Here is a 15436-nt window from a genome sequence, read left to right on the forward strand (position 1 = left end):
TGTCCCGTTGCTTCTGAGAGGGGAGCCTGGGCAGGCGCATGTTTCCAAGCATATACAAGCCACAGAAAGACTATTATAATGTTTGTCTTCTGCTTAGATTCACATACTTTGAAAAGACTAGCAAGTAGTACCAGGAGTTGATAGTGGGTGATCTACGGATAGAGTTGCAAATAAATGCTCTGTCTACAGAATATTGTGCGAAAGTGTTGACTGAACTCCAAGCCTTACAAATCTCCTCTAGTGAAGCATTCCTATGAATGCAAATTTTTCCCCAGTGCTACGTGTGGAACGGGCCCATGGGGTACATTTTATATGCCAGTGTGTAACAGAGTTGATTACATGTAATCATCCATCTAGCAATGGAGGCTTTTGTCACTGGGCTACCTTTTTCTATGCACTGCAAAAGAAACAAACGATTGGCTTTTTTTCTGGAATTTCTTTGTTTCTATTAAGGTAGAAAATTAAGGCTCTGTGAACATCGCTAGAGTGTGCAGTGCCCTTTACTCCCCATTTTGTGGGTTTTGAAAACATTTTGGCAATTAAATGTACTGATTGACAGAGACATCTCTAATTTATTTGGGTGAAAATATTGGATGTGACCGTAAGACGTGTTTGTGAATAGTGACAAAAGATTCCATAACAGAGAGGGCATGCAGCTCACTTATCCTGTGACTGCTATTAAAAAAAGCTGCCTTGTAAGTTAGCTCCATAAAATGGGCTTTATGCATTGGTTCAAATGAGAGCACAATGAGACATTGTACGACTGTATTAAGGTCCCATCCAGGAGGCAGGTGAGCAACTAGTTAGTTAATGTGTTTGACTCCCTACATAAAAGCTTTAACACCAGCACCCACCTCCCACATTAAGGGAGTTGTGAAACAACTCTGAGTTTAGATGAAATATAGAAGTTATATAACAATATCCACCAGAAAACAGTCAATAGTGCTGATACCTTTTTTAAACACTATATGACAAACTGCTTCCACGAGTTAAAGTAGCAGTGCCTTGTATTTTCTATCTCATATGCATCTCGGTGGCGAGTGCAAATATCCAAACGTTATGAACTCAGGAGCCATGCTGCCAAGCTGGCTGTCTGTGGGCTTGGGTGAGTTAACTGAACTTGATACATTAGAACGTTGTGTACTGAGCATAACTTTATGAGTTGTTGGAACGGCATTTCCATGGGGTGGGGTGTATTATGTTTGTCTCACCCACATCAATGCTTTGAGAATTAATGTTAAGTATTTGTGAAATTGTGTACCTCTTTGCTTAGGAAAGGTGTTGTGGGTGTGAGGGCGGGTTAGTAAATTACCCTGATAAATTCATCCATAGGGCAACTCTTTAGCAACCCCTCCTCTGGGTACCTGGATGCTGTGACAGGGTCAGGGGCTTCATTCTATCAAGGGGGAACAGGGAGAACCCGCCACCCCCAACCTGCGGCCTACCAGAGTGTATGCCAAAGGCGATCCTACCCTAGAGGTGGGGTAGAGGTGTGGGGGAAGGGGAGCATTCCCTGAATCACCTGAGCGTGCCTTGCTTGATAATTGTGGTATCACTCAATGCCTTCCAGTCTATTTTCTGGACGGAAATTCTCTTGTATTACTTGTAGGACCAAATGATCCAGAGTGCAATGTGGAACAATCCGACAAGTGGACAGAAAGAAATGCCGAACACGACACAGATCCAGGATATCCGGTGCACTGCAGCCTTCTGCATCAAATATAACTTACCATGGAGAAAGCAGAGCGGCATGCCAGACACATACAGACTTGAACAGACTGCAGGAAAAGATGAGCATGAGAAGGGGGTGGAGCTAAAAGGAGATTTTGAAGTCAAGCAGTGTGATGGCCCCACCCTGGAGAAAAAATAGAATTAAATTGGCCCACAGAGTCAGTTGAGGCACAGCACCAATGGGAATGGTCAGGAAGGAAAGAAGCAGGCAGTCACAGGTATAAAATGCCTGTGGAAACTAGACTGAGTGAAAGGTGTTCGGTTGAGGTCAAGTGGCGTGGTTGTGGACCGAGAGAGCAGGCAGAAGCAGGAAGGTGGAGCAGAGTGTTGAGAGGTCTGTGGTGGTTTTGGATACAAGTGCAGGTAAGGTATTGAAAGTGAGAGAGAGTGGTACCAAGTATAAAAGGAGAAAACTGTGGTTAATAGAGTGTGTGAGTCTAGTTGAGAAAGGAGGGTCGTAAGAGTTAGGAGAGAGTGAGAGTAGGGGGTTGAGATAGAGTTTGGGCGGTGGGACAGAGAGTGAAAGTGAGTAGGTAGGTGTAGACGGGAGTTTTGAGATAGAAGGCAGTAGTAAGAGAAGACAGAGTGGAGAGAGAGAGGAGGACAGTGAAGACTGGAGGGACAGAGGACAGGAAAGAGTAACGACAGGAGGGGGGGTAGTAGTAGGAGAGGGGAGTGTAGCGAGAGAGGAGTGGAAGAAAACCGAAAGTATGGAGGAGGAAAAATAGGTAGAAAAAGGAGAAAGTAATAGCAGAAGGCAGAGTGAGGAGGGAAAGAGAGTGAGAGAGAGAGAGAGAGAGAGAGAGAGAGAGAGAGAGAGAGAGAGAGAGAGAGAGATCGATCAGAGGTGGAGAGAGAGAGAGGAAGAGAGGTGGGAAGAGTAGAGAATAGAAGAGTAAGAGAACAGGAAGAGGGAGGGCAAGATGAGGAAAAGGAGCGAGAGAAAGGCTGAGTGTGAGCTGACAGGCAAAATCAAAAAAACAAAACTGATCACATTGTGGGGGCACCAAGAGAGCAGGAAAGTTTTAGAAAGTCTTGGCTCTTGGAGGGAGTGAGGTAGATCAGGCGACAGCTTTTAGGCCCTCACCACCAGAGTAGGTTTGATTAGATTGTAGGTGTCAAGGCAGTCTTCATACCATCCTCTGTTGAGGATGCTTCAACTATTAGCCCTAGAGGGAAGGCTAATACACCTGACAAGGGAAGCCAAATCTCTCAGTGTAGGTAACGTGGTCAGAGCGACAAGGCTTGACTCTCAGGTAGGGGTAGTAGATCGACAAAGAGGCACAATTACTAAACACAGCTCTTCAAAATACACTACTCTGAAAAATACATACCTTATTTAAGTAGCACGAAATACTATCAGGTCAAATAAGTACTTTGAGTATTAATACACATTATTAAAAATATACAAGCAGGTTATAAAAACAGTAAAGTCTATACAGGGATTCTCCTAACCCCAGTGTCTATATGTGGGTCCTTTACCATTAACCCTAACAAGTAGATATGTCCCCAATGTGCCTGCACCAGATAATAAAGTGTCCTATAGACCAGAGCACATAATGTGCACTCGCCCATGGCCTTTAGTTAGCGATAATTGACTCTTAGCGAGTAAGAAATGGTGTGCTCTTGAAGTATGGACCTGAGGTGGCGAGTTGCTTTTAATGGAGCTTAGTAGCTAGTAAGTTGAAATGTGTACACCTGCTATAGCCACATTCCAACTCTGCTACATGTGGATGGTCCTAGACCTAGTAGTCAGCACCTAGCACATATGGTAGAGTATGGAAGAAATAGGGGAACACAATTTTACCCAAAAGAAAAATTGTTAAAAATTCATAAGGCCTATAACATTAATCCAACATCATTGAGACTCCCATGGCATTATCTATATATATATGACAATGCATTACTTACCGTAAAAGCATTTCTGATGGTTGTATCTGCTTAGATTCACATGCTGTGCATAGGTCCGACATCCAGTGGTCACTGCGGAGTATTGCATTTTGTTTTTCGCAGTCGAAAAGGGACGTCGACAAGGCGTGTCTGAAACACTATCCCTATAGTGACGTGCGTTGTACCCACAATCCCTCACGCGTCGAGGTCCCTCTGTTTGTATTTTTCTGCCCTGAGGGAGCCTTCTAGACGTGAGTGAGTACAGAAAAGAGAGATATAAAAGGAAGTCTATGTTCCTTCCATCCGAGCGGGGAGGAAGGGTGGGCGCATGTGAATCTAAGCAGATACAACTATCAGAAATGCTTTTACGGTAAGTAATGCATTGTCTTCTGATGTTTGTTAATCTGCTTAGAATCACATGCTGTGCATAGACTAGCGAGCAGTACCCGGAGTTGGCGGTGGGTTATGAGAAGGAACAGTAGAGAAAAGATGTCTTAATACTGCCTGTCCCACCTGGGAGTCAGATCTAGAGTGTGCATCTAGACAGTAGTGTTTTGTAAAGGTGTGAACAGAACTCCAGGTAGCCGCTTTGCATATGGACTCAAGGGGAACATTTGCAATGAATGCTATGGACGCCCCCGTGCCTCGAGTAGAATGTGCTCTTGGCCTAAAGGGCAGTTCTCTCTTAGCAAGAGTATAGCAGAGAGTGATGCATTGAACAATCCATCTAGAAATAGTGGACTTTGAAACTGCATCCCCTTCTCTTCCTGCTGCCACCGAGACGAAGAACTGATTAGTCTTCCTCAGTGGTCTGGTTCTTTCCATGTAGAACATGACCGCTCTGCGCACATCTAGTGTGTGCAGATTCCTTTCTCCCAAGTTGGAAGGATTTTGAAAGAACGCTGGTAGTTCTATAGACTGGTTTACGTGGAATTTTGAGATGAATTTCGGAGCAAACCTTGGGTGAGTGCGTAGAACCACCTTATCTCTGTGAACTGTAACAAAGGGGTCTAGAACAGAAAGAGCCTGAAGTTCACTTACTCTCCTGATGGAGGTGATAGCTATTAAAAAAGCAGTCTTAATAGTGAGGTGTTTAAGAGATGCTTTGTGCATGGGTTTGAATGGTGAGCCCATGAGTCTGGTAAGTACCACATTAAGGTCCCATCTGGGAGCTGGGTCAGCTATCGGGGGGTGTATTCTCTTTACTCCCCAAAGAAAAAATAAAGGGGTAGACCTGCACTATAGTCCCTGATCCTTCAGGTATTATGCAGCACAAAACTATATATTGGATCAGTAGAACGGGTTGACTCTGGCAAAATTTAGAACATATCACATTTTATTTAAGTTACTTTATTACAAAAATATATCTTTGATTTCATAAGTACTCTTAAAAATCCAACAATTCATCGCCTCATTCATACCCTAATACACTCCCCATTCTAACATATCTATCTAAAAAACACCAAAATCTACCCTGCTCTCAATTTTTGGCAGAGCATCCACTATTTATTGTTGTTTAATAGCATATTCAACAATGAACCAGTCCATAATATCAAGTGTCATTATGTAGCTGATGTGGTATTTGACCAGATATCTTGTTTGTAGAAAAAACGTCGACACGTGTTTCGGTCAGAGACCTTCTTCAGGACGTCGGGCAAGAGGACAATACTCCGCCCTATTGTAAGCTTGTATAGGCCAGGATTCAATCTAAAAACAATAAATAAAAAACCAGAATGTCAACCCTATTTCTTTTAGAAGGTGACATATTCTTGTCACATTTATGTCAAAATTAAATAAAGACACACGCCTTACTCACCCCCAAGAAGCAATTCCTAGGATCGTGAAAAAGGACCACAGGGATTAATCCTCCACTGGCCTCGGTATTTATATCGAGCCTGTGGAACCAACACACACCAAAAACACTTAATACTTGAAACGTATGCCATGATAGGACTTATAACTGTACATATATCAAGATAGAAATGATATAAAAGCCACTTACATATATCTGATGGTACAAAGAGCAACTCGGGCGGGACCTACACGGTTGTGCAGGCAGGACGTACACTAATGTACTGAAATCACTAGATCCTCAATGGACCCCTCGATAACTGTAGCAAAACAAACATACACAGATCCAAGTTATCACCCGTAGATCACAAGATGTCACTTCATTCTCTAATAAAAAATCACCATAGTGCTAACCTCATCTATTACTAGCACTATACTCCAAGTGCCGTTACCATAAACATCTTAGCCTGCTAGTAATATAAACTCCAACACCACCCGTGCACATACGACATGAATTCCATGTTATTTACAATGCGTATGCCCTAACCATACTACCGTCCTCTTAATCGTGCCTGTTATACATTCATATCTTACCTGGGTCCAATCAATCGACAGCCAAAGGCAAGAAAAACCACTACTACGGACGGCGTTCCATTCGCGCGTAACCGCCAACTCTGTTAAAAGCCAAGGACATAGACAGAGGACAATTCTAATATCCTCATACGGAGACACAAACAAGGGACTACATTCAACAAACAACTATATGGCCCCGCCACAAATAAACCGGACACGAATGAATAAATGTTATGCAACCGGATATGTATCTTTTTTATAAACAATAAGGACTCAAACGTCCACTGATTCGGAAATAGAGTCACTCCATGGTTCCACACATCGAATCCCGTTCACGGCTGCACAACAATGAAAAGTCAAAACCAAACGAACTATAACACTTAAAAACGTGAAAAATACACGTAAAAAATGCTTGATATATTATGCTCCTTTCCCTTGTACGGCACAGCTTGATTTTAGGAACTGGGTGCTGTGCTGAGATCATGATTTCCTGCATCTAGCAGCTCACACCTGATACATAAATATATCTATATCCAGGTCCTGCAGCGGATCTTTCTCCCATTCATTATTTTTTTATATTTAATAAAATATATATGGCATTCTGTAAACTGTGTATTTTAGGCATCATACAAACAATTTGAACAAATTTAGGAGTCATATATAGAAAACGAACTTGAAGCATATGATGGGGCCACAAAATCATTGCCTCTATTACTTCTTTTGATATATGCCAACATGCCCCAGTCTAGTATGTTTTTTCATCTATGCTTTCCAAAAACATTATTCAGCATCGGCTATATAGAAAGATTATCTGTGCTGCAAAGATTAAACTCAAAACTATTCATATGATGTCTGATCATGTGGTGTCTGTCCAAAACATGCATTATTCATTGTCAGCAGTATATACATAAGTTGGAACAAATGTTAGTCGCTTGTAACCAATGTTAATTGGAAAAAATGTTTATTGTTTGTAACAAGAGTGTTCCACTCTACTGCAACATTCAATCCTTCCTGAACAGTGTTCAAAGTGTGAATCCATTTCTGTTCTACGCGGTGTAATATTGTACTGATGTCCCCCCCTCTCATATTACTCTTAATATGTTGGAGTACGAACCATCTCATTTCTGTGTCTTTATGTTTCATTTTCAAAAAATGGTCAACAAGCGGTTTATCCGCCACTCCATTCCTAATACAGCTCCTATGTTCTGATATCCGTTGTCGTACTTCGCGTGTGGTATTACCAACATATAGGAGTTGACAGGGACAACTGATGATATAAATCACATTTTTTGTCAGGCAATTAGTGTGGCAATTCATCTTCCACACTTTTTGGCCATATTGAAATTCCTCTTAGTTACTGTTAGAGGGCATGCTACACATTTGCCACATTTATAGTGGCCCAATATGGGAGGCAGCCCCCACTGACTATTAATGGTGATGGCCCTCTTTGGTTCTCTATACGTGTGCACTAATCTCTGTCTTAGATTCTGATTGCGTTTAAATGCATACATCGGTTTCTGTGATAATGACCCTGGGTGCTTTACAAGGTTCCAGTGTTTGTTAATAATTCTCTTTACATCAACACTCACTGGATTAAAGGTTGTGACACACACTAAGCGTTCATTCTTCTGTCTTTCTCTAGGGGTTAGACAAATTTCTCTATTTGTATTTTCCGCTCTTTTAAGTTGGTCTTTCACCAACCTTCTCGGATACCCCCTCTTTTGTAACCTTTCTTTTAGTTGCTTCGCATGGATCTTGAATTCATCCTTTTCAGAGCAATTTCTTTTAATACGCAAGAACTGACCATAGGGTAAGTTCTGCCGTAAACTCGCTGGATGGAAGCTATTAAAGTGCAGAAGGGTGTTTTTATCTGTGGGTTTTCTGAACAAGGTGGTCGTAAGGTGATTCCCAGTTTTTTTGATCACAAGATCCAGGAAACTAACCTGTAAGTAACTGTATTCAATGGTAAATTTTATGTGTATATCGCATTGATTCAACCATATATGGAATTCTTTAAGGGATGCAACTGTCCCTTTCCAAATTAGAAAAACATCATCGATGTATCGATGCCATATATTTAAATAGCCACTCAGAGTAGGATGACTAGTGAGTGAATTGTGTTGCCCCAAAATGAACTTCTCTTCATAGTCAGCCATATACAGATTGGCGACGTCGGGAGCAAAAGTGGCCCCCATACTCACCCCTCTCTCTTGTTTGTAAAGTTGTTTCTTGAACAGGAAGACATTTTCGGTCATGGCCAACCTAATACATTCCTGTATAAACTCAGTAGGGGGCAGATGAGGTCTCATTCTTTTATTCAAAAAATGGCCTAGAACTTGTAGACAATCTTGTTGAGGGATTGCCGTATATAATGACTCAACATCCATGGTCACCAAAATATCACCCTCTTCAATTTGGACATCTTTGATGATGTTGATCATATGAGTAGAGTCTTTTACATATGACGGCATAGCCTGCACAAATGGTTTTAAAAACACCTCCGCATATACTGAAAGTGGCTCCAATAAGGAGTCTATAGCTGACACGATAGGTCTTCCGGGGGGTTTTTTAGAATTTTTATGAATTTTGGGTAGTGTGTAGAATGCGGCCTTCTTCGATCCAGTTTTATTGAGAAACCGTCCTTCTTCCACACTAATCCACCGTTCATTTATTGCATGATTAGTTAAACGTGTGTGTCTTTATTTAATTTTGACATAAATGTGACAATAATATGTCACCTTCTAAAAGAAATAGGGTTGACATTCTGGTTTTTTATTGATTGTTTTTAGATTGAATCCTGGCCTATACAAGCTTACAATAGGGCGGAGTATTGTCCTCTTGCCCGACGTCCTGAAGAAGGTCTCTGACCGAAACACGTGTCGATGTTTTTTCTACAAACAAGATATCTGGTCAAATACCACATCAGCTACATAATGACACTTGATATTATGGACTGGGTCATTGTTGAATATGCTATTAAACAACAATAAATAGTGGATGCTCTGCCAAAAATTGAGAGCAGGGTAGATTTTGGTGTTTTTTAGATAGATATGTTATAATGGGGAGTGTATTAGGGTATGAATGAGGCGATGAATTGTTGGATTTTTAAGAGTACTTATGAAATCAAAGATATATTTTTGTAATAAAGTAACTTAAATAAAATGTGATATGTTCTAAATTTTGCCAGAGTCAACCCGTTCTACTGATCCAATATATAGTTTTGTGCTTCTCTTTACTCCCTCCATGAAGGCCTTTATAACAGGGATCTTCCACCACGACACCTTGAGTTGGGAAGTGGTGTATGCAGAAAGTGCAGCTAGGTGGACTTTAATGGAATTGAACACTAGACCTGAATCCAATAGGTGGGTCAGGTATAGAACAATATGTGTGGGAGAGCATTCAATCGGGTTGATGCTCTTACCCCTGCACCAGATGACAAACCTCTTCCATTTGCTAGAATAGCAGTGGCGAATGTTAGGTTTTCTGGCTTCCCTGAGGATGTCCATGCATCTCTGCGGGAGCTGTAGATGTCCGAATTCTATGATCTCAGGAGCCAAGCTGCTAAGTTCATGTTCTGGGGGCATGGATGTAGGGTCCTGCCCTTGTCTTGTGACAGCATGTTGTACGGGCAGGGGAGTTTCACTGGGGGAGATAGAGACATCTCCATCAAGTGAGCGAACCATGGCTGTCGGGCCCACATTGGGGCCACCAGTATCATGGTTACTTGTTCCTGGTGCATATTGTGCACCACCTTGTTGAGAAGGGGGGTCGGGGGAAAAGCGTAAACAAATTTCCCTGACCATTGTATCGACAGACCGTTCCCCTTGGATTGGTTCTGGGGGTACCTGGAGGCGTAACTTAGGCATTGTGAGTTCTCCAGGGTTGCGAACAGGTCTATTTCTGGGAATCCCCATTGTGTGAAGACATCGAAGACGATGTTTTCGTGCAGTCGCCATTCGTACTCTTCGGGCAGGGGGAAATCTCTGCTGAGTTTGTCTGCCAGCAGATTGAGTTCCCCTGGTACATGTTGTGACAGTAGGAACATGTTTTGTTTGAGAGCCCACTTCCATATATTTTGGGCCAGTTTGGACAGTCCTGGAGAGTGGGTTCCCCCCCTGCTTGTTGATGTAATACATGGCTGTGGTGCTGTCTGTAAGGACCATCACTGTCCTGCCTCGTAGGTGTTCCTGGAAGGCTTTTAGCGCCTTTAACACCGCTAGTAGCTCCAGAAGATTGATGTGTTTGGATGCTACGTTCGGAGTCCACACTCCGTGAGTCGTCTGATGGGATAGGTGAGCCCCCCATCCTGTGAGGGATGCGTCTGTGGTTAGAGTGGCTTCCGCCGCGGGTGTGGCAAAGGGTTTCCCTTTTCCCAGGTTTTCCTTTGTCCACCACCGTAGCGAGAGAACTAAGGCCTGCGAGACCACCACTAGATCGTCCCACAGTCCGCTGGCCTGACACCACTGGCAGTTGAGCCACTCTTGCATTGGGCGCATGCGCAGGCGCGCGTGAGGTACCAAATAAATACACGACGCCATCATGCCTAGCAAGCGCATTGCTTTGCGTACCGTCACCTCTCGACCGGTCACATATTGAGGGATCTGAAACAGCATGTTTTGGACCCTCTCTTTGGAGGGGAAGACGAGGCTGTCCTTTGTTTGAATTAGAGCCCCTAGGAATTGTTTGATTTGGCTGGGGTCTAGGCTGGACTTCTTTTCGTTGATGGAGAAGCCCAACTGGAACAAGAGGTCTACAGTCTTTTGGGTATTGGAGAAGCATGTTTCGTAAGAATCCCCGGTTATGAGCCAGTCGTCGAGGTAAGGGTAAACTGGGATGGACAAACTGCGCAGGTGGGCCGCTGCCACTGCCAGCACCTTCGTGAATACCCTTGGTGCTGATGCTATGCCGAAGGGTAGTACTTGCCCTCTATCATGAACCTGAGGTATTTTCTGTGCGCTGGCAACATTAAAATATGAAAGTATGCATCTTTCATGTCTAATGTTGTCATGTAATCTCCCTGTGAAAGCAGTGGAATCACTTCCTGTAAGGTCACCATACGAAACTTTTGGGGTTTGATAAACTTGTTCGCTGGGCGCAGATCTAATACAGGGCGCATGGTTAGATCCTTTTTGGGTACAAGGAAGTACACTGAATAAATACCTTCCTTTACCTGAGATAGAGGCACGACCTCTATGGCTCCTTTTCCCAGCAGTTGTTGTACTACTTGGAGAAGGATGGCAAGATGTTCCGGTGTCATGCGTCGTCCCCTCGGGGGTTTGTATGTTGGGGAACTGTTGAATTCGATGCAGTATCCGTGGCCTACGGTGGAAAGTACCCAGCGGTCTGATGTTATACCCTCCCATGCTGGAAGAAAGGATGTTATCCGGCCCCCGACCGGTGTTGCATGGGAGGGGACGCGAATCTTCGCGTCACTTGGTGTTGTTGGGGGCTTGGGAGCCTCTGGGGGTGGACCCCCGGTTTCTTCCTTTGCCCCGGCGCTGGCCTCTTTGGCTGTACTGCCCACTATTGGTCTGGAAATTGGTGGCAGGGTACTGTTGCTGCTGGTTTTGTTGTTGGCGTTGGCCACAAAAAAAGCGTTTGTTGCCATAGCCGCGCCTGGTAGAGGGCTTAGAGATTTGGTCAAGAGATTTGATAGTATCGAACTCTTTTTTAGCCATCTCCAGAGCCTCATCCACCGCTTTCCCGAAGAGGTTTGAGTCTTCAACAGGTTTATTTATTAAAGACGCCTGTGTCTCCGGTTTGAACCCTGAGTTGCGCAGCCATACGTGGCGTTTTAGGAGTATTCCCTGAACTAGGGAACGTCCCGCTGTTTCTGCAGCATCCAGAGAGTTCTTTACAATGCTCTGGTTGACCTGGGTTCCTTCGCCAATAGTTGTAAGCAGGCGTGTACGTAGTGGTTCCGGCGCTTCTTCGGCGTCTTTGCGCAGTTTGGCCCACTGCGCGTCTGCATAGCTAGCGAGCAAAGAATTGTTGTTCGCAATTCTTGCCGAAAAGGCAGCCGAGGATGTAACTCTTTTTGCAAGGGCATATAACCGCTTGCCCTCCTTGTCAGGTGGTGCCTCACTGGTGGAAAGTGGTACCCCTGCCCTCTTTCTTGTATTGGTTACTACCAGGGAATCCGGAATGGAATGTCCCCTGATGTACAGCGGGTCTGAGGGTGAAGGAGTGAAAAGTTTTTCAATTCTAGGATTGACCCCTCTGATTAGTGAGGTTGTGGACAGCGAAGGGATGATTCTTCTCTTCACCGAAGCGAGGAGGGGAATGGTCTGCCTGACCGGGGGTTTCTCCTTAATTACTCTTTCCACAAAGTCTAATTCAGGAGAGAGCTCCCCAGTGTCCAGTTCGAAATGTGCTGCTGCTCTGCGCAACAGGGCATTGAATGTAGGCTGATCGTCAATGGGAGACGTGTTTCTAATAGGTGAATTGTCAGGAGGATTTAGGTTCAGGACATCAGTGTCGGAATATATTGATGGGGATTGCCAGGGGTGAGAAGGTCCTTCTTCTGGATTTTCTCCGAAGCCTTCTCCTACCAAGTCTGGGCTGTCTTCCAGACCTTCCTCCTGGTTCCGTCCCTCTTCATCGTCCATAAAATCATCCTCTTCCTCAAAGTAATGTTCTTCCCCAGTGAGGTCATACACACTATGGAAGTCTGAGGCTGTGTCCTGGTGGGGATTGACTAGTCTCGTAATTTTGGCCCTGGGGTCCTCCTGAGGCCCTTCTCTTATTCTCTTGGGAGTGGGAGGGTTCTGGGTATTCATAAACCTCTCCATTCTTTCCATGCAGAGATGGAGCCTTTCCATGGTTTCATGGGGTACCCCTGAGCGGTCTAGCGGGGGAAAAATAGTGTCTTGTAGCTGAAAACGGCTCAACCTCTCCCACAACATCGAGGAAAGTGTCCCGTCGCCCTCCGAAAAGCCTTCAGGTGTGTTGGGGGTCCCCTCGACTGAAGGGGGTAGTCCCTGCCTTTCTTCGGGCTTTTTCGGCGTGTCTTTCGACCTTTGCGTGGCGCTCGACGTGTCTTTCGGCGTACGCTTGTGGGCGTCGGCTACCACGATCCTCGCCAAGCTCTCAGCGACTCGTTTGTCAGCGGAGGGCTGTGGTTTCGACGTTATGGGTGTCGATCGCTCTACGGCGGCATGCGCTTTCTGCTGATGCGCGCCGGCCGATGATTTGGGGGCGGCGCCCTTATTTGCCGAAAGCCCAGTTGCTGGTCGCGGCTGCGGTTGCGAGAGGGGCTTCGAACCCGAACGGTCCGAGGAGGCCGCCGGTGGAACCTGCGTCTCCTTGGGCGCTGATGCTCTCTTCGCCTTCGACGAAGAAGAGCCATGGGTTGTGTGCTTATGTGTGGTCTTGTGTGCGGTCAATGTCGCCGGGGTGTTCATCCCCATAAGCAGGGCGTGAGCCGAGCCCGTCGGGGCCGGGGACAGACGACGAAGCACATGTGCGCTCTTTAGGGGGGTTTTCGACTTCCATAGCGGAGGTCGTGTTATCACGTTCCTCGTCACTGTCGGTGGTAGCAACGGTGGGTGAAGCGTCGGCCTTCGACATAGCGTAGGCCGCCCACCTCTTGACCCTACGGTCTTTTAGAGTCTTTGGCTTAAGAAGCCGACAAGCCGTGCAACCTTCCTCTTTGTGATCGAGGGGCAAGCAGCGGTTACACCGTGAATGCTTGTCCTTCCAAGTAAACTTGCCCTTGCAAAGCGGGCAAAACCTAAAGGGTGTCCTCTCCATAGCCGAGGCAATAAATCGTGATAACCACCCCAAGGGAAAGGAAGGGGAAAAGGAAAGGCATTCTCAGAAAAGAACCAGAGATGTCCCACGATCCCCACTCTCCCTACTGTATATGGCCTGCGAGGCCAGGCCACGTGTTCGGCAACGCCGAAGGATCTCCTCCGCTCGTTCCCTCCGCCGAAGATCTTGCTCGGCGGAGACAGCTTCACAACAGCGTCGAGGGACGGATCGATATGTTCTATATTAATATAGGAAAACGACCAAAGGTCGAGGAGATGAAATCTGCAATGTCTCTCGAGGAGCTCCGCGTAAAGGCGACCAGTAGCTGGGCGGAAAAAAACAATCTGAGGGACCTCGACGCGTGAGGGATTGTGGGTACAACGCACGTCACTATAGGGATAGTGTTTCAGACACGCCTTGTCGACGTCCCTTTTCGACTACGAAAAACAAAATGCAATACTCGGCAGTGACCACTGGATGTCGGACCTATGCACAGCATGTGATTCTAAGCAGATTAACAAACATCAGAAATATATATATATATATAAAAAGAGGCACACCTCCCCTCTGCGAGAACAAACACCAAACACGGCTTAATGACCTGTTCTATGGGAAGGTGCCCACTGGAGAGTACGCAGCCATATTTTAGATCACTTTACCTTACACAAAGGTGGAATATCCAAATCAGTCTTTGTCCCACCCACTTGAGCAGTCCAGCACTGAAATGCTAGAAAATCCTCCTTTGAACAAGAGTACCAACAGCAACCCCAGAGAGGTGTTTCTGCCTAGTCGGGCCTCATCAGTGCGGTGGAGCTCACTGTGCTCAAAGAAGCAAAGTTGCACCAAACGCTACAGGTGTTTTTTGCTTAGAAGACACTTGAAAAATTCCCTAATAGTGAGCAACAATATTTTAATACTGTAGAAGTAGGTTTTAAAAAAATGTACTGCCCTACTTACCCCAGCCTTTTTATAAACAATGTCGAGCACCTTTGTATGAAGTTGTGAACTTCCACTCAAACCTTCAAATTCACAGATGTATATGAGAGTGAACGTGTTAATGCTAGGACTAATCAGTTAGTAAACCATGCAGGCGTATCAGCACAAGCTAAGAAGCTATACTTTGTGTACATCCAATACATAGAAAGGAGAAAAGGTGACTGGGATTTATGCAAGTGTATCTAGGTCACCTGGGCTAAGCCCCACCCACCTGGTGCCTTCCAGGTTGCCGCTCTTTTCCCTACTTGAGGAGCCCCCCAGCCTCTTTTCCTTTGCTGATGGGGAGCAGGTGCAAGTGGATCAAGATCACCTGGCCTAAGCCCTGCCCACCTGGTGCCCTCCAGGTTGCCGCTCTTTTCCCCCACTTAGCAAGCCCCGCCCACCAGATGCCTTCCTGGTTGCTGCTCTTTTCCCTACTTAAGGAGTCCACCACCCTCTATTCCTTTGCTGATGGGGAGCAGGTGCAAGTGGATCTAGGTCACCTGGCCTAAGCACCACCCACCTTCTTAGCCCTGCCTCTTCCTTTCTGCTCTTAACTCTTAGATCAAGGGCGTCTCTCGCCCGGGTGTCCGAAGCGAAGGGCAGACAAAGAAAAGCGCACATCTCCTTCGGACCAGGAGGACCCAGGGCTGACCCCCTGCTCAGACAGCAGGTAAGCATCACCAACATGCGTTTACTCGCTCTGTCCCCACAGGCCATACCC

General features: G+C 45.5%; 1 protein-coding gene across 2 annotated transcripts in view; it reads right to left on the reverse strand.

Annotated features, from left to right (window-relative positions):
- EMC3 (ER membrane protein complex subunit 3) overlaps positions 1–15436 on the reverse strand; it is a 302422-nt gene that overhangs the window by 118807 nt on the left and 168179 nt on the right. The window lies entirely within an intron of this gene.

The sequence above is a fragment of the Ambystoma mexicanum genome, chromosome 2p (genome assembly GCF_040938575.1).
Source record: "Ambystoma mexicanum isolate Mex_15411 chromosome 2p, UKY_AmexF1_1, whole genome shotgun sequence".
NCBI classification, from domain to species: domain Eukaryota; kingdom Metazoa; phylum Chordata; class Amphibia; order Caudata; family Ambystomatidae; genus Ambystoma; species Ambystoma mexicanum.